Source organism: Triticum aestivum, chromosome 3A, assembly GCF_018294505.1.
Source record: "Triticum aestivum cultivar Chinese Spring chromosome 3A, IWGSC CS RefSeq v2.1, whole genome shotgun sequence".
Taxonomy (NCBI): Eukaryota; Viridiplantae; Streptophyta; class Magnoliopsida; order Poales; family Poaceae; genus Triticum; species Triticum aestivum.
Genome location: NC_057800.1, coordinates 744,530,954 through 744,538,245, shown reverse-complemented (window position 1 = coordinate 744,538,245; position 7,292 = coordinate 744,530,954).

Here is a 7,292-nt window from a genome sequence, read left to right as displayed (position 1 = left end):
CTGACACAAGATTGATGTAGAGGAAATGAGTACTACCGATCCTGAAGATAATAACACTGAACTAGACTAGGCCACCATTGTAGTATGAGGTGCAAGAAAATACCGTAAAAATCGGACTAACAATGGAATAAACAAGCCAACTGTAGAGCAAGTAAGAAAATATGGCCCGAATAGTACGTACCTCGCACAATAGCTGAGATCGAGTACGTAGTAGTCTCACAGATGAAGAGCACAGCTAGCACACTAGTGTCCAAGAAGATGTGATGGCAACAACTTAAAACGTTGGATGCCAGGGCACCAGTTGAGTCGTTCAGCTAATTTGGGTGTATAATCTTTTAGGATTAGGCATGTGATGGAGAACCTTTGATAAAAGTTTTTGAAACGGGGGACCAGCTTTTACAAAGCAGGATTATCCATACCCTTATAACAGTAAAAAATATATATCATCCATAACCTTTCAGGACTAGGCATGTGATGGAGCTAACCTTTAGGATTGATTAACTAGCACACAAGATGCATGCCTGCCTAAAATAGATTACTGTTTCATACTGTCAGACTTTAGTATGTACTATGTGCTTGCCAGGCATGTTCGCAATATCAGTTCTCTGATGAATTATTTTAGGTCAGTCCTCTTGCACAACTGATTCCCCGAAATTGCTCCATGCACGACATAAGTGCACGATCTATGCACGATATATCAATCTAGCGGCTGGCGCCCTGTTCAGTTATACGTATGTCCGGCCAGATTTTTGCATCGTCTGTGCATCGTCCATGGTTTATCGTGTGTATAGCACGACTCCTGATTCCCGGAGGATGGGGCTTTGATATATTAATTTACAACAGCTTGTCCATCGTATATCTGACTTGACATGTTACTACTTAGTAGTAGGAGTACTTCTTAGTTCTTACTGGAAGATACCGGAGTTGGAATGATGGATCGGATCAAACACAATATGATGAATGAATCTTCTGTACCGGAAGATGATATTTTTGGTCTGTAATATTAAACTTTAGCTTCCAGAAACTTCAGTTCAGATAAACTTGTTCTGAAAGATCTGCCCTAGTAGAAGTGCTTACTATCAGGTATATAGCTGTCCAACAGATCATGTTTTCGTTACTTTACCCCTTGTTTTTTTTGAACCTGGAAAACTTCATTCCATTCCTAGACCCGCGCAGCAAAATCGCTGGCGATCATATCAGACACAAATTCTGGGGCCTGATCAATTAATCCACGAGAGATCAGCAGCTCCCGCCCTGAAGCTATAATTAAGCTGCTAGTTCGTGGGCAACCTTATTACAAATACGAGTACAAAAACTGAACTTAAATGACTGAAAGTTTGCATGGCATAGACTACGCGTCTCCCGAAGAAGAACCCTAATCATTGCCCGCTCATACTCATCAGAGTTAAGCGCATTCGCTAGCACCTGGCAGTCAGACTCCAGCTGCACCCCATGGACGCCCAGCTCAGCACTTGCTTCTGCTGCCTTGACACACGTCAATGCCTCTGCATATGATCATTGAATCTATGAATATTTGTACTGAAGCTCATTGGTCCTTGTGCCGACATTTTCCTAGGAGATTATCATTTTATCTCTGAATATTTGTACTGAAGCTCATGTGTAGGATGAAGTTTAGATGGCCTTGTATCTCTGAATATCTGTACTTAAGCTCATTGGTACTTGTGCTGACATTTTGCTAGGAGATTATCATTTCATCTCTGAATATTTGTACTGAAGCTCATGGGCACTCGCGCCAATATTTTGCGAGGAGTTTATCGTTTTATCTCTGAATATTTGAATTGAAGCTCACTTATTGGATGCATTTTAATGGCCTTGTATTTCTGAATAGATGTGCAGGAATATCGTTTCTCATGGCAAACTGTTCCATTTTAGAATTAGATAGGGTAATAAGCCACAAGAGGTTAATTGGTTAATGCCGATTCCTGTTGATTGTAGCAGATGGCTTAGTCAACTCAGAATTTAGCACGACTGAAGATGTTAACCACCAGTACATACATGGCATGTCACTGAATTCTAGCTATCTGAATGTTATCTCATAAATTTCAGTTGTCTCTGAATACCACCTGCACATGCTTGGCATCACTGGATGTACAAATATACAGAGATAACATCAACACATGAATTTCGGTACACCAGTACTCTGAATCAGTGAAGAAATAAGGTCGATGTAAAAGAAGTAATATCCTTTTGTGTTATCCATGTCACTGAAATGGCAGAAAAGATTTCTTGTACATCCACATTCATTTAAGTATTTCTGTAGATCCACACTGATTCACATGCAGCAAAAGAACTAGGATTCATCTATACATCCACATTCATTCAGTACAGCAAAATATCAGCAATTTCTCGGTCAGATATCAGCAAAACACATCACGTGGAGCATTTTTGAAGGGCAAGCAAGCCGCTGGGTCGCCGTCGCATGGATGCAGCGCTGCGGTCGCTTGGTCTCCCTCGCGTGTGGGCCACCAAGCGTGGCCGTCGGGTCGCGTTGTGTGGAGCGAGCGCTGCGCCGCTAGCACATGTGGTCAGTACTGGGAGCGGCGCCGCAATCAGTCGTCGTTGAATCGCCATGGCCTCCAGGTCGCTCTCGCTGCTGGAGAAAAAGTAGGAAGGGGATAGTTCCCAAATGTTTTGCTTCAGCTAGTTATTGGGGGATTTTCGGGAAAACTGTGCTTAAGTGACTGGTGGGAATCCCACCTCTGGTCTGTACCATACATTCGCGATCCGAATGCCTACGAGGATAGTTTTCAAATTTTCATTGAATTGGCGTTTTCACCAAATACTTCGCCACCGTTGAGATGACCCTCCAAAAGAAGAGATTCAGGTGCCAATTTGTATAACGAATTAACGATAAAGGTGGTATGTACAATGTTATAAGACCTTATGTAAAGTGCCAACTCCACAGATTTCTTTTTCCATGCCTTTCGAAGCGATCCAGTACAAGATTCCTGAGTTCTATCGTTTTGGAAAAGATCTCAGAAGCCCCACAAATAACGTTCAGGTACATTATACTACCATGTTGGTAAGAGTACATAGATTTTGACCTGGTATTTGGATTCAGTTGTCTAAACTTCTTGCTTTCTACCAAAAATTTTCAGACCATCATGCTCACAAGAAAAGAGCTACTCATTGAATCTTTTATCCATCTATAAGACTACTGTCTGCCTACAAAAATGACATAAAACCTTGTTATATGCCTTACATTCTTCTTTTCTTCTACGTTCTAGATATAAAGTAGTATATGATATCTCTTATAGACAGTTTAATGCGCTAATATCACAGTCTAGAGTAGCTGCGAATCTGGAGGGAAAATCCACAAGCCACCATATGACTCACCTTGTGTGAAGTATCCTACCGAGATGATCCTCTTCACGTCATCATCATCATCGGTGATTGCGTTCTTCGAGTCGTCTTCCTTGTAGCATGTCATGCCACTGCTGTTGTTCGAGATTCTCAAGAATACCTTGTCACTAGGGATGACGGTGTTTCTACCTAACCAACAATGATGCGAGTAATAGATACGGTTTCTCTCCACGCGGCCGCACATTTTCTCTGGCACATGCACCGCCTTAGAAAACGACTTCCCCAAAAAACAATGCATGGTCATCCAAGCTTGTGATCTCGAGCCACTTGTCCTTGTAATGTGTCTTGCGTTTACCCATGTGGATGTGGATGTCTACAAGCTTGAACACCTTGAAGAAAGGCGGGACGTTTGGCAACCATTGGGCCTTCAGCGCCATCGCAAGCTTGCCCTCTAGATTAAAGATGTAACTAGTACTGTCCCAGTAGTCGTCTTCCGTGCCGATGGTGCGGTCGATCCCTTGCATGACGAGCCGGTGTTCCGCGGTGACCATTGGGGCACCATCCTTCTCATGGACACCAATGTCAAACTTTACCAGTTTCCTCTTTTTATATAGGCCATAGAACTCATCATTGCAAAATGTGATGTCGACAATCTCTCTGATGTTGCTATGGCATCCTTGTACCGTCCACCCACTGTTCGGACAACCAACGCTGCGGAGCGCGATGCCACAGTTTTGTGTTACGGCGGCAAGGATACATCCGGGCGAGGTGGGCGGTGCGGAGAAGACAACTCTCGAGATAACCACCTGCATGCCTGGGGCATGGTCCGGGCTCGGGCAGGCTAGCGTCGCCTTCTTCTCGTCGAGCACTACCTCGGCGCCGGAGAAAAGGTTCACGATCCTGACCAGACAACCTGATATGGGCAAGGCGACCCATCCGCCGTCGTGGCCGCCGATGATCTGGGGAGCCTTTAAGTCCATGAGGGCACCATCCTCGAGGCAGTAAAGATCCTGCATCGTGGTGCCGTCGCGAGGCGGGAGGAGCAACCACGGGAGCGCCGGCACAGGTGGTGCCATGCGCGCGGCGGCGCGCTAGGACCGGCAGACATCAAGAATAAAATCTGATTTTTTGGATTGGGTTTTTTTCGCCCCTGAATGAGATGGCCGAATTATGGTCATTTCAAAAATTTCGGCCAAATCTCGGACGAAATTGCAAAAATAAAATTTGATTTTTTGAATGAAATTTGATCAAATCTGACCGTAATTCGGCCGAAATTTGGGAGAAAATTTGAAATCAACAGATGAAAAGTATGGCAGATCGACCTCTATAGATTAAAAAAAAACTGAATCAGTGCAATATTACACATTGGAGAAGCAACGAAGAAGGAACTGCCCTGATGCTACCTGTGCATCCGTCCAACATATAAAAATTATTCTCACTGCCGCAGACATCAAGCAGCACGCCGTGGCCTCGGAGAAGCAATAGAGAAGAAACTAGATGGTGGTAGAGGGGGCGTGAGGCGGCCCATGACAGAGGCTGCGCGTCCATACGCTCGGACGCAAGCGAGCGGACGGGAGAAACCAGTCAACGAGGTGGCTTGATGCAGCGTCGGCGTGCGGATTCTTCGCTGGAGGAACTCGCGACGGGCGTGGGAAGGCAGCAGGCGGGCAGCGGCGGCGCCACACACGGAAAGACACAGAGGAGGCGAGAAGTTAGGGTTCGGGCTTTCAGTTTCGTGGTGTTTTCTCAGCAGAACCAGAGTGGAAGCCTTCTAGATGTTGGGCCGGGCCCAAACTTTCAAATCGGGCCGAAAAATTCAAGCGAAAGGCACATATTCTGGGCCCAGGCGAGATGGCCGAAATTGGATTTTCTCGACCGAAAATCAAAACTATGGTTTAGGGTGGGGGCGGTGCTAGGTGGTGGTGGTGGGGCTTCACCGGAGAAAAAACTTGGCATGTGTGTGTGTGTGTGTGGGGGGGGGGGGGGGGGGGGGGTTGGCGGCGGGGGTAGAGGGATGGCTGGGGGCGGCGGAAGGCCAACGGTGGGGGTGGTTCCAGGGAGGGCAGGGCGGCGATGCCTGGTGGCACATTTGGCGGGTGGAAGAAGATGTCTGGAGGTTGAAGAAGCAATCCGCAATGCTTGTTTTCCATCCAACGGCTAAAAAGCATCGACTAACCCAAATTGGTTTTTCAAACGACCGACGTCTTAGCCATTGCTTTTCTTTCTTTCCCAAGGAAAACAGAATAGGCGATCTCACGGCAGCCACGATGGCATCTCCTTCCGCCGCCCTCCTCCGGCGGCTTCCCTCCGTCAATGACCTCGGTCGTTGGTGATGAGGGGGTTGCTGGAACCACGCGTATGGATCTTTTTAGTCCTTCATAGTCTAAGTTTTTAGGCTGTTTATCGTCTTGCTTTGGCGGCGACGATGGCTGCGCTCAATAAATATTCTTAAGATTCTTCCTCTATGAGGCGAACGGTCCTATATAGTTGGGGAAGGATTTAGAAACCAGTCTGTTCAAGTAAGGATGGCGTGGCAGCAGCGGCATCCTCATGGTAGCACTTTCGCCTGTTGGATCAGCTCGCCTGCAACATGGAATGATGGTGCACCTCTGATCGGTACATTGTCTGCAACCCAGTCACCGGAGGTGGCTGACTACTAGAAGTAGCTTTGGCAACAGCAGAGCCTTTCTTCGGCGACATCTTCCTCTGCTTCTTCTTGGGTTCAGGTAGTGAGCCTATCAGACACTGCCTTACCACCGCCCCCAGTGTTGTCGGGCTTAGCACTGCACGACCCTCGACTAGTTCACCCTGGGTTGAGGCGTTTCCTGCAAGATCGCGTGAATAGAGATTTCTTGCACTCAACCTGAGGACGTTCCAGCTCCGGTACATCATGCATCTCATCTTCACACTCATAGCCCGAGTCATATGGCTGACTCATACGTCCTCCTTCATCATAGCCGGTATTGATGTACCGGAGAGGGTCATCCTCCTCCATGTCATTATCCATATCTTCTTCCATGGGGCGACGTGATGAGCCACTGGAACGGTTGGACTCCCTTCCCGGTGTACATAACACACTTTGTGTTAGACTTCACTTAAATTGCCATAACATAACGCTGAAACTGTGGTGCATATGGAGATTATGCTTGAGGTTCGGTATATTGCTGGCATGTATTCTTGGCTGCACTGACGATAGAAAATGCTCCCAGATTATGTAATACGAGAAGCCGCCCAACAGCCTAGCAAGGTGAAATAAAAAATATACCACTGTCCTGCAACTTTTGTGTGCTTATATCTACTATCCATTCGACAGTCAGTGTGGTTATAGTGTATATTTATCAAAAAAGGTTTTCACGCTGCTTTATATATAAAGTAAAGATCAACAGTATCCAGTACAAACGCACACCCCCACAACAGATGCACACACACTCAATGTAGGATACATAGGCGCTGAGCACAACAACAACATCCCTAGCAGTACGCGAAGAGAAGAAGCCACATATGACGAACCGTGGGTTTCAAGGCGGCGTCTTCAGGAAAGAGACGACACCGGAGTGCCGCCGCCGCCCGATCCGAGGATCAGAGTTTCCTTTGGAGCAACACGACGGACAATGAGAGCCACGACGACGCCTTCGGGAAGGGAACGTGTTTCGCCGCCGCCAGTCCGTCCGAAGATAGAGCAGGTTTTCACCTCGACCACCATTCACCATCACCGAGCGCCACACCCCGGCTACCACGCCGCCCGCACGGCCGTGGCAACCGGGCAGCACCAAGCCACGAGCTCTGCCCAAGAACCGCACGGACTCACCACCGGGGCCGCCGCCCCGGCATTCAAGTCCTTGACACCACCTCATCCGAGATCCGCCGCTACCCCAACCAAAGACACGAGTGGAAAGGACCTGCCTTTCGCACCCCTGGGCTGTCCCCAATGCCGAGACCCAACAGGTCGGCCAAAACTGGCCTTCATC